Here is a 20,083-nt window from a genome sequence, read left to right on the forward strand (position 1 = left end):
CAAATAAGAAAGTGGTTAATGAGTTAATATTTTAAAAAATAAGATCCTGCTTAATTTAAAAGATAGAAATGGCAATCAAAGGGGTCAGTTCACTTACCCTGAACATGTGGTCTTGTGTGCCGCTGTCGATACCCAAATGTGGCATGGCATCTTCGATTTCTTCAAATTGGTCCTCTGATGAAAAAAAAATAAAAGATGGTGTTCTCCAGACTGAGCTGTGAGAGCTGATTACCTAATGGAATCTGTAGATCGGAACCAGGACGTAACCGTTGCACGCACTCGATCACAGTTCGGGCCATGTCAACACTGAAGTTTTTTTCTCCCCGGTCACCAGTAGCTGGGGATTGCTCGTTTGTTCCAGGAGACTCCCGGGCTATCTGGGGGGGTTAGCAACCCTAGTGTAATGCGGGCGTGTGCGTGTCTCTCTCTGCATGTATGTATGTTTGTCCAAGTTTCTCTGCTCTTCAACAAGGCTTACTGTTAAATGGACATGAACCTGGACATTTCCCAAGTCTGACATTTACTATATACAAAGATTGAAGAGGATCTCGTGGAAGATGAGCAGCCTTAACTCTCGTCCACTCTCAAATGCCAAATGAGGAACGTTCCCCACCACACACCCCTCCCTGTTCTCTTGTGTAGTGGGTGCAGAGGTGATCTTCTGTAAGTTGTGAGTTGACGGTAAAGATTGTCGCAAAGTAGAATTTGAGAATCGTGCGGAAACCCACAAACAATGCGGTGGGGGATTAAGTGTGTTCTTTAGCTGGGATGAATCTTTGTTGGTTTTTGGCACCAACATGCTGACATGGGCCTCTAATGGTTAATAAGAGAACTGCGAGCTGAGTGGATTTTAATTTTCAGATGCGATGAAGTGTTGATCACTGTGTCTCTGTTGTGTAGTGCGTGCTAGTTCTTTGACACGATGAGCAGTTGTTAGGAAGGAGCAGCATTGTGAAATATATTCTCCTGACGTCCTGGAGATGGTTTCCTTCATTATGTACTTTTAAATGAGCATTAATCCCATTAATTCCTTTAATGTGCGCAGCAATAAATGTATAAGGAGCTCAGGTCAAATTGGATTCTCAGGCTCAGATCACATTTGTAAAATTCTGGGTTAGCAGATTGTCCTTCCGCCTCTGGGACCTCGCTGTGACTGGAACCCAGGCTGATGTCATCTCTCGCTGCTGGTAATGTGGAGTTGGTGCGGGAGCACTCTCAAGCCACCTGTTAGTGGGCATTGGTCCACAAAAGAAAACTTTGCAGCCATAGAGGGTGAAATTGGACATTGACTGGGAGGCAAAAGAGACGGAATTGCATCAGTCGCCTGTTATACTCTTCCCCCCCCCCATAATCAGCTCCGTTGACTTCACTAGAACTGAATATTAGGTATATCGTGTAACGGGTGGCAGATGCGATTCCACCTCTTGTGTGTCCCTGCCCATGTCCAACTTCACCCACCAGTGTCTGTTTCAGTTAGCGAGGACATGACGACGGCTGGTGTGATAAATAGAAAGGAGACACTGCTGCAGTCGGGGATGACCTGCTGAGGTCAGGCCGATGCAGAGCATCTGTTTATTGCCTTCCCGTGCTTTTCTATTCCCTCTAAAATAGGACACACAGGGGTCCTTCTTAATAACCGTCTGCGTGCACAGCCCTACGGATTGTCTTCAAATTTCTCCGCACAATATCCATGGACTGAGGGGCTGGGGCATTCTTTGGTCTGTCGAAGTGGCCACATTGTTCACACTGATTGTTAATCCAACATAAACTACATGAATTACACCGCCCAGTAGAAACCAGCACACTCCACAGTTCTGCTGGCCAGAGTGATACAGACATCGTGGGGGTAATTTTAACGGGCTTTACGACAGGCGGGAGAGGGTCGGGGGTGGGGGGCTAAATTGTTAAAATTGTGAAACCCTCTGCGAACAGGGCTACTTCCGGTTTAACCGGGCTTTCGGGGGCAGGCGAGTAACCCGCTCTCGAGAGGTGCGACAGTAATTTAAATATGTTAATGAGGCTGCGTGCCTCAGATTTTGGCAGACATTTATCGGCTGCGGGCTGGGTTTCTGAGGGCTTGGGAAACCCGGCAACTAAAGGGAGGCGGGAGCTGGTAAATCTAGCAGGTAAGTGCGTTTTCAGCATTGATTGTGACTCCTACCTCCCCTCCACGATCTCTCCCTTCCTCCTCGCTGCTGTGCCCTGAGCACACGGACACCCCGCCAACCCTGATGTTCACGATTGCTGGGATCCGTTCCCAGTGTTCCCCGGCTATGGCCTTCTACAGCAGGCTTTCCCGCCTGGCAGCACCCGAGAGGTCAGTGTGTAAGAGTGTTAAAGGAGATGATGACTCGAGGGGTCAGTGTGTGAGTGTTAAAGGAGACAGTAACTATGGGGGTCAGTGTGTGATGTTAATGGAGAAGGTGATTCTAGGGGTCAGTGTGTGATGTTAAAGGAGACAGTAACTCTAGGGGTCAGTGTGTGGTGTTAAAGGAGACAGTAACTCTAGGGGTCAGTGTGTGAGTGTTAAAGGAGACAGTAACTATGGGGGTCAGTGTGTGATGTTAATGGAGAAGGTGATTCTAGGGGTCAGTGTGTGATGTTAAAGGAGACAGTAACTCTAGGAGTCAGTGTGTGATGTTTAAGGAGACAGTAACTCTAGTGGTCAGTGTGTGATGTTAAAGGAGACAGTAACTCTAGGGGTCAGTGTGTGATGTTAAAGGAGACAGTAACTCTCGGGGTCAGTGTGTGATATTAAAGGTGACAGTAACTCTCGGGGTCAGTGTGTGATGTTAAAGGAGACAGTAACTCTAGGGGTCAGTGTGTGATATTAAAGGAGACAGTAACTCTAGGGGTCAGTGTGTGATGTTAAAGGTGACAGTAACTCTCGGGGTCAGTGTGTGATGTTAAAGGAGACAGTAACTCTCGGGGTCAGTGTGTGATGTTAAAGGAGACAGTAACTCTCGGGGTCAGTGTGTGATATTAAAGGTGACAGTAACTCTCGGGGTCAGTGTGTGATGTTAAAGGAGACAGTAACTCTAGGGGTCAGTGTGTGATATTAAAGGAGACAGTAACTCTAGGGGTCAGTGTGTGATGTTAAAGGAGACAGTAACTCTCGGGGTCAGTGTGTGATATTAAAGGAGACAGTAACTCTAGGGTCAGTGTGTGATGTTAAAGGAGACAGTAACTCTAGGGGTCAGTGTGTGATGTTAAAGGAGACAGTAACTCTAGGAGTCAGTGTGTGATGTTAAAGGAGACAGTAACTCTCGGGGTCAGCGTGTGATGTTAAAGGAGACAGTAACTCTAGGGGTCAGTGTGTGATGTTAAAGGAGACAGTAACTCTAGGGGTCAGTGTGTGATGTTAAAGGAGACAGTAACTCTCGGGGTCAGTGTGTGATGTTAAAGGAGACAGTAACTCTCAGGGTCAGTGTGTGATGTTAAAGGAGACAATAACTCTAGGAGTCAGTGTGTTATGTTAAAGGAGACAGTAACTCTAGGAGTCAGTGTGTGATGTTAAAGGAGACAGTAACTCTAGGAGTCAGTGTGTGATGTTTAAGGAGACAGTAACTCTAGGGGTCAGTGTGTGATGTTAAAGGAGACAGTAACTCTAGGGGTCAGTGTGTGATGTTAAAGGAGACAGTAACTCTAGGAGTCAGTGTGTGATGTTTAAGGAGACAGTAACTCCAGGAGTCAGTGTGTGATGTTAAAGGAGACAGTAACTCTAGGAGTCAGTGTGTGATGTTTAAGGAGACAGTAACTCCAGGAGTCAGTGTGTGATGTTAATGGAGAAGGTGATTCTAGGAGTCAGTGTGTGATGTTAAAGGAGACAGTAACTCTAGGGGTCAGTGTGTGATGTTAAAGGAGACAGTAACTCTAGGGGTCAGTGTGTGATGTTAAAGGAGACAGTAACTCTCAGGGTCAGTGTGTGATGTTAAAGGAGACAGTAACTCTAGGGGTCAGTGTGTGATGTTAAAGGAGACAATAACTCTAGGAGTCAGTGTGTGATGTTAAAGGAGACAGTAACTCTAGGGGTCAGTGTGTGATATTAAAGGAGACAGTAACTCTAGGGGTCAGTGTGTGATGTTAAAGGAGACAGTAACTCTAGGGGTCAGTGTGTGATGTTAAAGGAGACAATAACTCTAGGAGTCAGTGTGTGATATTAAAGGAGACAGTAACTCTAGGGGTCAGTGTGTGATGTTAAAGGAGACAGTAACTCTAGGAGTCAGTGTGTGATGTTAAAGGAGACAGTAACTCTAGGGGTCAGTGTGTGATGTTAAAGGAGACAGTAACTCTAGGAGTCAGTGTGTGATGTTAAAGGAGACAGTAACTCTAGGGGTCAGTGTGTGATGTTAAAGGAGACAGTGACTCTAGGGGTCAGTGTGTGATGTTAAAGGAGACAGTAACTCTAGGGGTCAGTGTGTGATGTTAAAGGAGACAATAACTCTAGGGGTCAGTGTGTGATATTAAAGGTGACAGTAACTCTAGGGTCAGTGTGTGATGTTAAAGGAGACAGTAACTCTAGGAGTCAGTGTGTGATGTTAAAGGAGACAGTAACTCTAGGAGTCAGTGTGTGATGTTAAAGGAGACAGTAACTCTAGGGGTCAGTGTGTGATGTTAAAGAAGACAGTAACTCTCAGGGTCAGTGTGTGATGTTAAAGAAGACAGTAACTCTCAGGGTCAGTGTGTGATGTTAAAGGAGACGGTAACTCTAGGGGTCAGTGTGTGATGTTAAAGGAGACAGTAACTCTAGGGGTCAGTATGTGATGTTAAAGAAGACAGTAACTCTCAGGGTCAGTGTGTGATGTTAAAGAAGACAGTAACTCTCAGGGTCAGTGTGTGATGTTAAAGGAGACAGTAACTCTCAGGGTCAGTGTGTGATGTTAAAGAAGACAGTAACTCTCAGGGTCAGCGTGTGGTGTTAAAGGAGACAGTAACTCTAGGGGTCAGTGTGTGATGTTAAAGGAGACAGTAACTCTCAGGGTCAGTGTGTGATGTTAAAGAAGACATTAAATCTAGGGGTCAGTGTGTGATGTTAAAGAAGACAGTAAATCTAGGGGTCAGTGTGTGATGTTAAAGAAGACAGTAAATCTAGGGGTCAGTGTGTGATGTTAAAGAAGACAGTAAATCTAGGGGTCAGTGTGTGATGTTAAAGGAGACAGTAACTCTAGGGTCAGTGTGTGATGTTAAAGGAGACAGTAACTCCAGGGATCAGTGTGTGATGTTAAAGGAGACAGTAACTCCAGGGATCAGTGTGTGGTGTTAAAGGAGACAGTAACTCTCGGGGTCAGTGTGTGATGTTAAAGGAGACAGTAACTCTCGGGGTCAGTGTTTGATGTTAAAGGAGACAGTAACTCCAGGGATCAGTGTGTGGTGTTAAAGGAGACAGTAACTCCAGGGATCAGTGTGTGATGTTAAAGGAGACAGTAACTCCAGGGATCAGTGTGTGGTGTTAAAGGAGACAGTAACTCTCGGGGTCAGTGTGTGATGTTAAAGGAGACAGTAACTCTCGGGGTCAGTGTGTGATGTTAAAGGTGACAGTAACTCTAGGGTCAGTGTTATGTTAAAGGAGACAATAACTCTAGGGGTCAGTGTGTGATATTAAAGGTGACAGTGACTCTAGGGGTCAGTGTGTGATGTTAAAGGAGACAGTAACTCCAGGGATCAGTGTGTGATGTTAAAGGAGACAGTGAGTCTAGGGGTCAGTGTGTGATGTTAAAGGAGACAGTAACTCTAGGGGTCAGTGTGTGATGTTAAAGGAGACAGTAACTCTAGTGGTCAGTGTGTGATGTTGAAGATGATTGTAACTCTACGGGTCAGTGTGTGATGTTAAAGGAGACAGTGAGTCTAGGGGGTCAGTGTGTGATGTTAAACGAATCAGTATCTCTTGAGGTTAGGGTGTGATGTTAAAGGAGACAGTAACCCTAGGGGTCAGTGTGTGATGTTAAAGGAGACGGTGACTCTAGGGGTCAGTGTGTGATGTTGAATTAACTTTCAAAAGACGTTTGATAAAGTGCTGCATAATAGGCTTGTCATCAAGATTGAAGCCCATGGAATAAATGTGGCAGTTGCAACATGAAACTTGGCTAAGTAGCAGAAAACAGAGTTGTGGTGAACATTTGTTTTTCAGACTGGAGGGAGGTGTATAGTGGTGTTCCCCAGGGGTCGGTACTAGGGCCACTGTTTTTCTTGATAGATATTAATGACTTGGACTTGGGTGTACTCAGGAACCTGAGTGTAGATTCAGATGGGACAGAAAATTAGTAAGTGACTTAGGAATGCAGAGGAAACAAAGGTGAGAAAATAAACAACAATGGAATTTGGCATTGCTTAAAGGTTTATACCTCAATGCAAGGAGAATAGTGAATAAAGCAGATGAGCTGAGGGCACAGATGGACATGTGGCAGCACGATATGTTAGCTATTTCAGAAACATGGCTTAAAGTGGGGCAGGAATGGCAGCTCTGCGTTCCTGGTTGCAGGGTTTTCAGATGAGATAGAGAAAGAGATAAAAAAGGAGGAGGTGGCAATTTTGGTTAAAGAAACAATTACAGCTGAGGAGGGTTGATATGTTAGAAGGATCATCAAATGAGGCCATATGGGTTGAGCTAAGGAATAAAAAAGGGGCAGTCACACGACTGGGAGTGTACTATAGACCCCCACACAGACTCAGGGAGATAGAAGAGCAAATATGGAGGCAAATTTCTGAGAAGTGCAAGAACAATAGGGCAGTAATACAAGGGGATTTCAACTACCCTAATATTAACTGGGACACAAACAGTGTGAAGGGCATAGAGGGCGCAAAATTCTTAAATTGCGTTCAGGAGAACCTTTTTAGCCAGTACGTAGCAAGCCCAACAAGAGAGGGGGTAGTTCTGGATTTAGTTTTAGGGAATGAGCCTGGGCAGGTGAAAGGAATATCAGTGGGAGAGCATTTTGCTGGTAGTGATCATAATTCAGTTAGTTTTAGCATAGTTATGGAAAAGGACAAAGATAGAACAGGAGTTAAAGTTCTCAATTGGGGAAAGGCCAATTTTACTAAGCTAAGAAGTGATTTAGCAGAAGTGGACAGGAAACAGCTACTTGAAGGTAAATCAATGTCAGAGCAATGGGAGGCATTCAAGGAGAAGATTCAAGAGTTGCAGAGTAAACATGTTCCTATAAAGAACAAGGATGGGGCTGCCAAATCGAGAGCTTCCTGGATGTCAATGAGTATACAGGGTAAGATAACATAGAAACATAGAAAATAGGAGCAGGAGCCATTCAATATGATCATGGCTGATCCTCTATCTCAATACCATATTCCCACGCTCTCCCCATACCCCTTGATGTCTTTTGTGTCCAGAAATCTGTCTAGCTCCTTCTTAAATATATTCAGCGACTTGGCCTCCACAGCCGTCTGTGGTAGAGAATTCCACAAGTTCACCACCCTCTGAGTGAAGAAATTTCTCCTCATCTTAGTCCTAAATATCCTACGCTGTATCCTGTGACTGTGACCCCTCGTTCTGGACCCCCCAGCCAGGGGAAACATCCTCCCTGCATCCAGTCTGTCTAGCCCTGTCAGAATTTTATATGTTTCAATGAGATCCCCTCTCATTCTTCTAAACGTGAGTGAATACAGGCCGAGTCGACCCAATCCCTCCTCATATGACAGTCCTGCCATCCCAGGAATCAGTCTGGTGAACCTTCGCTGCACTGCCTCTAAGGCAAATATATCCTTTCTTAGGTAAGGAGACTAAAACCGCACACAATAATCCAGGTATGGTCTCACCAAGGCCCTGTATCACTGCAGTAAGACATCCTTGCTCCTGTGCTCAAATCCTCTTGCAATGAAGGCCAACATACCATTTGCCTTCCAAACTGCTTGCTGCAACTGCATGTTTGCTTTCAGTGACTGGTGTACAAGGACACCCAGGTCCCTTTGTACATCAACATTTCCCAATCTGTCACCATTTAAATAATACTCTGCCTTTCAGTTTTTCCTTCCAAAGTGGATAACTTCACATTTATCCATGATATACTGCATCTGCCATGTGTATTTGGCCACTCACTCAACTTGTCTAAATCGCCTTGAAGCCTCTTTGCATCCTCCTCACAACTCACGATCCCACCTAGTTTTGTGTCGTCAGCAAACTTGGAAATATTACATTTGGTTCCCTCATCCAAATCATTGATATATATTGTGAATAGCTGGGGCCCAAGCACTGATCCCTGCGGTACCCCACTAGTCACTGCCTGCCAGCCTGATAAAGACCATTTATTCCTACTCTACTCTCTGTTTCGTGTCTGTTAACCAATTTTCAATCCATGCCGTGTATACGCCAGTCCCGTGTGCTTTAATTTTGCACACTAACCTCTTATGTGCGACTTTATCAAAGGCCTTCTGAAAATCCAAATAAACCACATCCACTGGTTCTCCCTTATCTATTCTACCGGTTACATCCTCAAAAAACTCCAGTAGGTTTGTCAAACACGATTTCCCTTTCATAAATCCATGTTGACTTTGTCTAATACCGTTGATATTTTCTAAGTGTCCTGTTATCACATCCTTTATAATAGACTCTAGCATTTTCCCCACTACTGATGTTAGGCTAACCAGTCTGTCGTTCCCTGCTTTCTCTCCCTCCTTTTTTTAAATAGTGGGGTTACATTTGCCATTCTCCAATCTGCAGGAACTGTTCCATAATCTATAGAATTTTGGAAGATGACAACTAATGCATCCATTATTTCCGTGGCTACCTCTTTTAGTACTCTGGGATGCAGATTATCAGGCCCTGGGGATTTATCGGCTTTCAGTCCCATTAATTTCTCCAGCACTTTTTTACTAATACTAATTTCCTTTAATTCCTCCTTCTCACTCGACCCTTGGTTCCCTAGCATTTCTGGGAAGTTATTTGTGTCCTCTCCCGTGAAGACAGAACCAAAGTATTTGTTTAATTGCTCTACCATTTCCTTGTTCCCCTTTATAAATTCTCCCGTTTCTGACTGTAAGGGACCTACATTTGTCTTCACTAATCTTTTTCTTTTTACATACTTGTAGAAGCTTTTACAGTCCACTTTTATGTTCCTTGCAAGTTTACTCTCATGCTGTATTTTTCCCGTCTTAATCAATCTCTTGGTCCTTTTTTGCTAAACTGCTCCCAATCCTCAGGCTTGCTACTTTTTCCGGCAACTTTATATGGCTCCTCTTTGGATCTAATACTATCCTTAATTTCTTTTGTTAGCCATCGTTGGGCCACTTTTCCTTTTGTGTTTTTGCGCCAGAAAGGAATGTATAATTGTTGCAATTCATGCATTCGTTCCTTAAATATTAGCCATTGCCTATCCACCGTTATGCCTTTTAATGAAGCTTCCCAATCTATCATAGCCAACTCACTCCTCATACCTTCGTAGTTTCCTTTGTTTAGATTTAGAACTCTAGTTTCGGATTGGACTACTTCACTTCTCATAGGTTAGCCTGTTCCCTGGTTGGCTTCTCAACGTACTGGTCTAAAAAACCATCTCGTACACACTCCAGGAATTCATCCTCCACAGTATTATTGCTAATTTGGTTTGGCCAGTCTATATGTAGATTAAAGTCACCCATGATTACTGTAGAACCCTTGTTACATGTATCTCTAATTTCCTGTTTGAACCCATCCGCTACATTACCACTACTGTTTGGAAGCCTATAGACAACTCCCACCAGTGTTTTCTGCCCCTTGGTGCTTCTTAACTCCACCCAGACTGATTCTACATCTTGATTTTCTGAGCCAATATCCTTTCTCACTATTGCTCTGATTTCATCCTTTACTAACAATGCCACCCCACCTCCTTTTCCTTTTTGCCTGTCCTTCCTAAATATCAAATACCCTTCGATATTCAGCTCCCAGCTTTGGTCACCCTGCAGCCATGTCTCCGTAATCGTAATTATATTGTATCCGTTTACCTATATTTGCGCTGTTAATTCGTCTACCTTATTACAAATGCTTCGTGCATTCAGATACAGTGCCTTTAGATTTGTCTTTTTAACATTTTTAGACATCTTAACATTTTTTTGTATTATGGCCCTATTTGTCTTATTACCATTTTTTCTTACCCGGACCCTATTTGTTGTCTTTTGTTTGTACACTCTGTCCCTTCCTGACACAATCTGGTTATCCTTATCCCAATCACTTTCCTGCACTGCTTCATTGTCTTTTCTCTTTAGCATTCTAGATTTCTCTCCACCGGGACCCTCCCCCCTCTTATTTAGTTTAAAACCCTATCTACCTCCCTAGTTATTCGATTCCCACCGGAACAGCTCTCTCTTTCCCCAGTACTGGTGCCAGTGCCCCTCGAATCAAAACCCACTTCTCCCACCCAATCTTTGAGCCACACATTCATCTCCCTGATCCCATTGACCCTGTGCCAATTTGCTCGTGGCTCAGGTAATAATCCAGAGATTACCACCTTTGTGGTTCTGCTTTTTAATTTAGTCCCCAGCTGCTCAAACTCTCTCAGCAGAACCTTTTTCTTAGTCCGACCTATGTCATTGGTACCTACGTGGACCACGACAACTGGATCCTCCCCTTCCCACTCCAAGTTCTTCTCTAGCCCGGATGAAAAAAAGGAAGGCTTATGTCAGACACCGAGAGCTCAATACTACAAAAAGCCTAGAGGAGTATAAAAAGTGCAGGGGTGAAATTAAAAAGGAAATTAGGAAAGCAAAGAGAGGGCATGAAAAAATATTGGCAAGTAAAATCAAGGAAAACCCAAAGATGTTTTCTAAATATGTTGAGAGCAAGAGGATAACTAAGGAAAGAGTAGGGCCTATTAGAGACCAAAAAGGTAACCTATGTGTGGAGGCGGAAGATGTTGGAATGGTTCTTAATGAATACTTTACGTCAGTCTTCACAATAGAGGGGCACGATGCAGAGATTGTAGTTAAGGAGGAGGAGTGTGAAATATTGGATGGGATAAACTTAGTGAGAGAGGAAATATTAAGGGGTTTAGCATCTTTGAAAGTAAATAAATCACCACGGCCAGATAAATTGTATCCCAGGCTGTTAAGAGAAGCAAGGGAGGAAATAGCGGACGCTCTGAGCATCATTTTCCAATCCTCACTGGATACAGGTGTGGTGCCGGAGGATTGGAGGACTGCTAACGTTGTACCGTTGTTTAAAAAGGGAGCGAGGGATAGACCGAGTAATTACAGGCCAGTCAGTCTAACATCGGTGGTGGGAAAATTATTGGAAACGATTCTGAGGGACAGGATAAACCGTCACCTAGAGAGGCATGGAGTAATCAAGGACAGTCAGCGTGGATTTGTTAAGGGAAGGTCATGTCTGACTAACTTGATTGATTTTTTTGAGGAGGTAACAAGGAGGGTCAATGAGGGTTGTGCATTTGATGTAGTCTACATAGATTTTAGCAAGGCTTTTGACAAGGTCCCACATGGCAGACTGGTCAAAAAAGTACAAGCCCGTGGGATCCAAGGGAGAGTGGCAAGTTGGATCCAAAAATGGCTCAGTGGCAGGAAGCAAAGGGTAATGGTCAACGGGTGTTTTTGTGACTGGAAGGCTGTTTCCATTGGGGTTCTGCAGTACTAGGTCCTTTGCTTTTTGTGGCATATATTAATGATTTGGACATAATTGAAGGGGGCATGATTAAGAAGTTTGCAGATGATACAAAAATTGGTCGTGTGGTTGATAGTGAGGAGGAAAGCTGTAGACTGCAGGAAGATATCAATGGACTGGTCAGGTGGTCAGAAAAGTGGCAAATGGTATTCAATCCAGAGAAGTGTGAGGTAATGCATTTGGGGACGGCAAACAAGGCAAGGGAACACACAATAATTGGGAGGATACTGAAAGGTGTAGAGGAAGTGAGGGACCTTGGAGTGCATGTCCACAGATCCCTGAAGGTAGCAGGACAGGTAGATAAGGTGGTTAAGAATGCATATGGAATACTTTCCTTTATTAGCCGAGGCATAGAATATAAGAGCTGGAACTGTACAAAACACTGGTTAGGCCACATCTTGAGTCTTGCGTACAGTTCTGGTCACCACATTACAGGAAAGATGTGATTGCACTAGAGAGGGTACAGAGGAGATTTACGAAGATGTTGCCAGGACTGGAGCATTTTAACTATGGGGAAAGGTTGGATAGGCTGGAGTTGTTCTCTTTGGAACAGAGGTGGCTGAGGGTGATTTAATTGAGGTGTACAAAATTATGAAGGGCCTAGATGGAGTGGATAGGAAGGACCTATTTCCCTCAGCAGAGAGGTCAATAATCAGGGGGCATGGATGACGATCCGGATTCTTTCCCCTCAGTCTGGTTCAGTAAAAACTGAAGTCGAATACATTTTAAAGTTCAGCACAACTTTAATAGCAGGGTTCTTAGTCTGCAGCATGGATTTGGACTCCTGATAGAGTCCCTCTATGCTGGCAGAGCAAGAACAAAAACATACAGAAATCCACACGTTTTTATACAGATCAATAGGGTTGGAACATACTTAACGGGGGTCAACACCAATCATAAGCCGGGCATAGGTTGCCATGTGAGGTTACATTATTTCCGGCCAATCATAAATCGTCCATGTGCTGATCATGTTGCTGTTAGACATCAAAGGGGATACTTCCTCACCTTCCAACTTGGAATGTTCTTCCCTGTTCCTTCTGTTCCTTATCTCCCAACCTGGAATGTCTTTCAACTTTGGCTAAGCTCGTTACCTATATTGATCTGCCATAAACATGGAGACATTCAGACCAGTCCTTGAATCACATCAAAGACTCTACATTGATAAGACCATGCAAACCTGCTGACTACGCAAACATACGGCCCAGCAGGAGGGCCAGGCCACCTGTATCAATCTCAGTTACTAACTAATTAACCCTTTCTAACCATTTTGCATTCTGCTTCTTTGCCACGTAGGCATCTTAATATTTTACCGAAAACTGACCACGTAGGGATTCTCATGGATTTCAAGTAATTGGTAGAAGGATTAGAGGGGAGCTGAGGAAAATTTTTTTCACCCAGAGGGTGGTGGGGGCCTGGAACTCACTGCCTGAAAGGGTGGTAGAGGCAGAAACCCGCAAATCATTAAAAAAGTTCCTGGATGTGCACCCGAAGTGCCGTGACCTAAAGGGCTACGGACCAAGTGCTGGAAAGTGGGATTAGGCCGGGTGGCTCATTTTCAGCCGGCGCGGACACGATGGGCCAAATGGCCTCCTTCTGTACCATAAATTTTTTATGATTCTATGATACAGGGCACATCTTTCAAATTTGCAGATGTCATTAAAAATTGGAAGTGTAGAGAACAGTGAGGAGGATGGTGATAGACTTCAAGAGGATGTAGACAGGCAGGTAAAATGGGCGGACACGTGGCAGATGAAATTTAATGCAGAAAAATGTGAAATGGTACATTTCGGTAAGAAGAACGAGGAGAGGCAATATAAACTGGAGGGCACAGTTCTGAAAGGGGTTCAGGGATAGAGAGATCTGGGGTATCTGTGCATAATTCGTTGAGGTTGAGAAACCAGTTAGCAAAGCCCAAGGGATCCTGGGCTTTATAAATAAGAGGCATAGAGTACAAAAGCACGAAAGTCATGATGAACCTTTATAAAATGCTGGGCACCGCCCTTTAGGAAAGATGTGAAGTCCTTAGAGAGATTTACGAGAATGATTCCATGGATGAGGGACTTCAGTTACGTGGATCGACTGGAGAAGCTGGGGTTGTTCTCCTTGGAACGAAGAAGATTGAGAGGATTGATAAAGATATTTAGAATCATGAAGGGTCCAGACAGAATAGATAGAGAGAAACAGTTTCCATTGGTGGAAGGGTCAAGAACCAGAGGACATAGATTTAAGGGGATTGGCAAAAGAACCAAAGGTGACATGAGGAGAAACTTTTGAACAGCGAGTGGTTAGGATCTGGATTGCACTGCCTGAGGGGGTGGTGGAGGCAGTGTGTGATATTAAAGGAGACAGTAACTCTAGTGGTCAGTGTGTGATGTTAAAGGAGACAGTAACTCCAGGGGTCAGTGTGTGATGTTAAAGGAGACAGTAACTCTCGGGGTTAGCGTGTGGTGTTAAAGGAGACAGTAACTCTAGGGGTCAGTGTGTGATGTTAAAGGAGACAGTAACTCTCGGGGTTAGCGTGTGGTGTTAAAGGAGACAGTAACTCTCGGGGTCAGTGTGTGATGTTAAAGGAGACAGTAACTCTAGGGGTCAGTGTGTGATGTTAAAGGAGACAGTAACTCTAGGGGTCAGTGTGTGATGTTAAAGGAGACAGTGAGTCTAGGGGTCAGTGTGAGATGTTAAAGGAGACAGTAACTCTAGGGGTCAGCATGTGGTGTTAAAGGAGACAGTAACTCTCGGGGTCAGTGTGTGATGTTAAAGGAGACAGTAACTCTCGGGGTCAGTATGTGATGTTAAAGGAGACAATAACTCTAGGGGTCAGTGTGTGATATCAAAGGAGACAATAACTCTAGGGCTCAGTGTGTGATATTAAAGGAGACAATAACTCTAGGGGTCAGTGTGTGATATTAAAGGAGACAGTAACTCTAGGGGTCAGTGTGTGATATGAAAGGAGACAGTAACTCCACGAGTCAGTGTGTGATATTAAAGGAGACAGTAACTCTAGGGGTCAGCGTGTGGTGTTAAAGGAGACTGTAACTCTTGGGGTCAGTGTGTGATGTTAAACGACAGTGATTTAACGGGTACGGTAGCAGAGTGGTTATGTTACTCATGAGTTCAAATCCCGGCACAGCAGCTGGGGAATTTAAATTCAATTAATTAAATAAAATCTGGAATTTAAAAAACTAGTATCGGTAATAGTGGCCGTGAAACTATCGGATTTCGTAAAAACCGGTTCACCTGCCTCTTTACCCGGTCTGGCTGATATGTGACCCCAGACCCACAGCAATGTGGTTGATTCTTAATTGTGCTCTGAAATGGCCTAGCAAGCCACTCAGTTGTACAATCTCGCTACAAAAAGTCGTAATAAGAATATAACCGGACGGACCACCCGGAATCGGACGACTAGGCACCGGACACGACAACGGCAAAACACCAAGCCCAGTCGACCCTGCAAGGTCCTCCTCACAAACATCTGGGGACTTGTGCCAAAATTGGGAGAACTGTCCCAAAGACTTATCAAGCAACAGCCTGACATAGCCATACTCACAGAGTCATACCTTTCGGCCAACGTCCCAGACTCTTCCATCGCCATCCCTGGGTATGTCCTGTCCCACCGGCAGGACAGACCCACCAGAGGTGGCAGCACAATGATATACAGTCAGGTCAAACATGGGCAAGGAAACCTCCTGCTGATTACCACCTACTGCCCTCCCTCAGCTGATGAATCAGTCCTCCTCCATGTTGAGCACCACTTGGAGGAAGCACTGAGGATAGCAAGGGCACAGAATGTACTCTGGATGGGGGACTTCAATGTCTATCACCAAGAGTGGCTCGGTAGCACCACTATTGGCCGAGTCCTGAAGGACATAGCTGCCAGACTGGGCCTGCGGCAGGTGGTGAGCGAACCAACACGAGGGAAAAACTTACTTGACCTCGTCCTCACCAATCTACCTGTCGCAGATGCATCTGTCCATGACAGTATGGGTAGCAGTGACCACCGCACAGTCCTTGTGGAGACAAAGTCCCACCTTCACACTGAGGATGCCATCCAACATGTGTGGCACTACCACCGTACTAAATGGGATATACTCCGAATAGATCTAGCAGCTCAAAACTGGGCATCCATGAGGCGCTGTAGGCCATCAGCAGCAGCAGAATTGTATTCCAGCACAATCTGTAACCTCATGGCCCGGCATATTCCTCACACTACCATTACCAACAAGCCAGGGAATCAACCCTGGTTCAATGAGGAGTGTAGAAGAGCATGCCAGGAGCAGCACCAGGCGTACCTAAAAATGAGGTGTCAACCTGGTGAAGCTACAACACGGGACTACATGCATGCTAAACAGCGGAAGCAACATGCTATAGACAGAGTTAAGCGATTCCACAACCAACGGATCAGATCAAAGCTCTACAGTCCTGCCACATGCAGTCGTGAATGGTGGTGGACAATTAAACAACTAATGGGAGGAGGAGGCTCTGTGAACATCCCCATCCTCAATGATGGTGGAGTCCAGCACGTGAGTGCAAAATACAAGGCTGAAACGTTTGCAACCACCTTCAGCCAGAGTGCCGAGTGGATGATCCATCTTGGCCTCCTCCCGATATCCCCACCATCACAGAAGCCTGTCTTCAGCCAATTCGATTCACCCCACGTGATATCAAGAAACGGCTGGGTGCACTGAATACAGCAAAGGCTATGGGCCCCGACAACATCCCGGCTGTAGTGCTGAAGTCTTGTGCTCCAGAACTAGCCGCGCCTCTAGCTAAACTGTTCCAGTACAGCTACAACACTGGCATCTACCCGACAATGTGGAAAATTGTCCAGGTATGTCCTGTCCACAAAACGCAGGCAAATCTAATCCGGCCAATTACCGCCCCATCAGTCTACTCTCAATCATCAGCAGAGTGATGGAAGGTGTCGTTGACAGTGCTATCAAGCGGCACTTACTCACCAATAACCTGCTCACCGATGCTCAGTTTGGGTTCCGCCAGGACCACTCGGCTCCAGACCTCATTACAGCCTTGGTCCAAACATGGACAAAGAAGCTGAATTCCAGAGGTGAGGTGAGAGTGACTGCCCTTGACATCAAGGCAGCATTTGACCGAGTGTGGCACTAAGGAGCCCTAGTAAAATTGAAGTCAATGGGAATCAGGGAGAAAACTCTCCAGTGGCTGGAGTCATACCTAGCACAAAGGAAGATGGTGGTGGTTTTTGGAGGCCAATCATCTCAGCCCCAGGACATTGCTGCATGAATTTCTCAGGGCAGTGACCTTGGCCCAACCATCTTTAGCTGCTTCATCAATGACCTTCCCTCCATCCTAAGGTCAGAAATGGGGATGTTCACTGATGATTGCAGTGTTCAGTTCCATTCCCAACCCCTCAGATAATGAAGCAGTCCGTGCCCGCATGCATCAAGATCTGGACAACATCCAGGCTTGGGCTGATAAGTGGCAAGTAACATTTGCGCCAGACAAGTGCCAGGCTATGACCATCTCCAACAAGAGAGAGTCTAACCACCTCCCCTTGATATTCAACAGCATTACCATCGCCAAATACCCCACCATCAACATCCTGGGGGTCACCATTGACCAGAAACTTAATTGGACCAGCAATTTAAATACTGTGGCTACAAGAGCAGGTCAGAGGCTGGGTATTCTGCGGCGAGTGACTCACCTCCTGACTCCCCAAAGCCTTTCCACCATCTACAAGGCACAAGTCAGGAGTGTGATGGAATACTCTCCACTTGCCTGGATGAGTGCAGTTCCAACAACACTCTAGAAGCTCGACACCATCCAGGACAAAGCAGCCCGCTTGATTGATACCCCATCCACCACCCTAAACATTCACTCCCTTCAACACCGTCACTGCAGTGTGTACCATCTACAGGATGGATTGTGGCAATTCACCAAGGCTTCTTTGACAGCATCTCCCAAACCCGCGACCTCTACCACCTAGAAGGACAAGGACAGCAGACACATGGGAACAACACCACCTGTACGTTCCCCTCCAAGTCACACACCATCCCGACTTGGAAATATATCGCCGTTCCTTCATCGTCGCTGGGTCAAAATCCTGGAACTCCCTTCCTAACAGCACTGTGGGAGAACCGTCACCACACGGACTGCAGCGGTTCAAGAAGGCGGCTCACCACCACCTTCTCAAGGGCAGTTCGGAATGGGCAATAAATGCTGGCCTTGCCAGCGACGCCCACATCCCATGAACGAATTTAAAAAAATCTAGAGGTAAGTGTGTGATATTAAAGGAGACAGTAACACTAGGGGTCAGAATGTGAGTGTTAAAGGAGACAGTGACTCTCGGGGTGAGTGTGTGGTGTTAAAGGAGACAGTGACTCGGGGTCATTTTGTGAATGTTAATGGGGACTGACGCTTAAGGGTCAGTGTGTGATGTTAAAGGAGACTGCGCAAGGGGTCAGTTTGTGAATGTTAATGGAGACTGATGCTCGGGGTCAGTGTGTGAGGTTTCAGGGACAGTAACTCTCGGGGTCAGTGTGTGATGTTTCAGGGACAGTAACTCTAGGGGTCGGTGTCTGAGCGTTAAAGGAGACAGTAACTCTTCGGGGTCAGTGTGTGATGTTATATATAGGTTAGTGTCTGGGGTTATTGTAGGACTGTAACACAGGCTGGTGTCTGGGGATATTGTAGTGGTGTAACACAGGCTGGTGTCTGGGGATATTGTAGTGGTGTAACACAGGCTGGTGCCTGGGGATATTGTAGGACTGTAACACAGGCTAGTGTCTGGGGATATTGTAGGACTGTAACACAGGCTAGTGTCTGGGGATATTGTAGGACTGTAACACAGGCTAGTGTCTGGGGATATTGTAGGACTGTAACACAGGCTAGTGTCTGGGGATATTGTAGGACTGTAACACAGGCTGGTGTCTGGGGATATTGTAGGACTGTAACACAGGCTGGTGTCTGGGGATATTGTAGGAGTGTAACACAGGCTAGTGTCTGGGGATATTGTTGGACTGTAACACAGGCTAGTGTCTGGGGATATTGTAGGACTGTAACACAGGCTGGTGTCTGGGGATATTGTAGGACTGTAACACAGGCTAGTGTCTGGGGATATTGTTGGACTGTAACACAGGCTAGTGTCTGGGGATATTGTAGGACTGTAACACAGGCTAGTGTCTGGGGATATTGTAGCGGTGTAACACAGGTTGGTGTCTGGGGATATTGTAGGACTGTAACACAGGCTAGTGTCTAGGGATATTGTAGCGGTGTAACACAGCCTAGTGTCTGGGGATATTGTAGGACTGTAACACAGGCTGGTGCCTGGGGATATTGTAGTGGTGTAACACAGGCTGGTGTCTGGGGATATTGTAGGACTGTAACACATGCTGGTGCCTGGGGATATTGTAGTGGTGTAACACAGGTTGGTGTCTGGGGATATTGTAGGACTGTAACACATGCTGGTGCCTGGGGATATTGTAGTGGTGTAACACAGGTTGGTGTCTGGGGATATTGTAGGACTGTAACACATGCTGGTGCCTGGGGATATTGTAGTGGTGTAACACAGGTTGGTGTCTGGGGATATTGTAGGACTGTAACACAGGCTGGTGTCTGGGGGTATTGTAGTGATGTAACACAGGTTGGTGTCTGGGGATATTGCAGGGCTGTAACACAAGCTGTTGTTGGGGGATATTATGGGGCTGTAATACAGGCTGGTGTAAGGGGGATTTTTTGTATGCTTCATCGGATCAGATTGCTCTTAAAGCTGCTTAGATTCCCCAAATGCCCTGTCAATTGATCCAAGCATCTGCCATGATTTAAATCTTTAGTATGTGAACACCCTGCCTTCTAGAACTGTCGCTAAGTGCTTTAAAGAGACAACTGGCCAGTTCTTCCTGATGATTTGACATTCAGTCCCGACCTGTTAGACTTCAAAAAGTTGTGTCTCTGTAGCAGAAATTCACAGTGTTACTTTAATTAAAGTTCACAGCTCTTGGTGGCAATATGAATGTCTCTGTTTGTGAGGGTGTGTCCTCTTAGCTTTGTCCTGTGCTGCGGGTCAGCATGGTTTAAGGAGGAGTCATTCAGTACAATAGTCCTCACACCTCAGAAGTACAAAACACTCTGGTCGTGCTAAATTACCACCAAAAAAAAATGACAGCTGGTCAGTTAGCACTTGAAAGAGATTGAGAGGTTAACGTTTTGGAGGTGAGGCATCCAGGATTGGAACTCCTGGGAAAGACTAAGTTAGAGTAGTAGATGGTGCAGGTAGACCCGTCTTCAACACAGTGGTGACACAGGGAGGAGAAAGAGTGTGTAGATCAGGGTATTTAGAGCTTAAGAGGAATTAGAAAATGGCGCTCTGAGAACCATAGGCCATATTAGTATCAATATATCAAGGGACAAGAGTAATTGCGACAGAAAGAGGGATTAAGGCTGACAAATATTTCCTAATAATTGCCCAAAAACCCCATCCGAGCAAAATCCAGTGAATTTCAGCAGAATCCAGTGAAT

At 45.4% G+C, this 20,083-nt stretch overlaps 1 protein-coding gene across 2 annotated transcripts in view; it reads left to right on the plus strand.

Annotated features, from left to right (window-relative positions):
* Positions 1-20,083, plus strand: part of mta1 (metastasis associated 1) — a 236,745-nt gene that overhangs the window by 201,786 nt on the left and 14,876 nt on the right. The window lies entirely within an intron of this gene.

This window comes from Heptranchias perlo, chromosome 10 (assembly GCF_035084215.1).
Source record: "Heptranchias perlo isolate sHepPer1 chromosome 10, sHepPer1.hap1, whole genome shotgun sequence".
NCBI lineage: Eukaryota > Metazoa > Chordata > Chondrichthyes > Hexanchiformes > Hexanchidae > Heptranchias > Heptranchias perlo.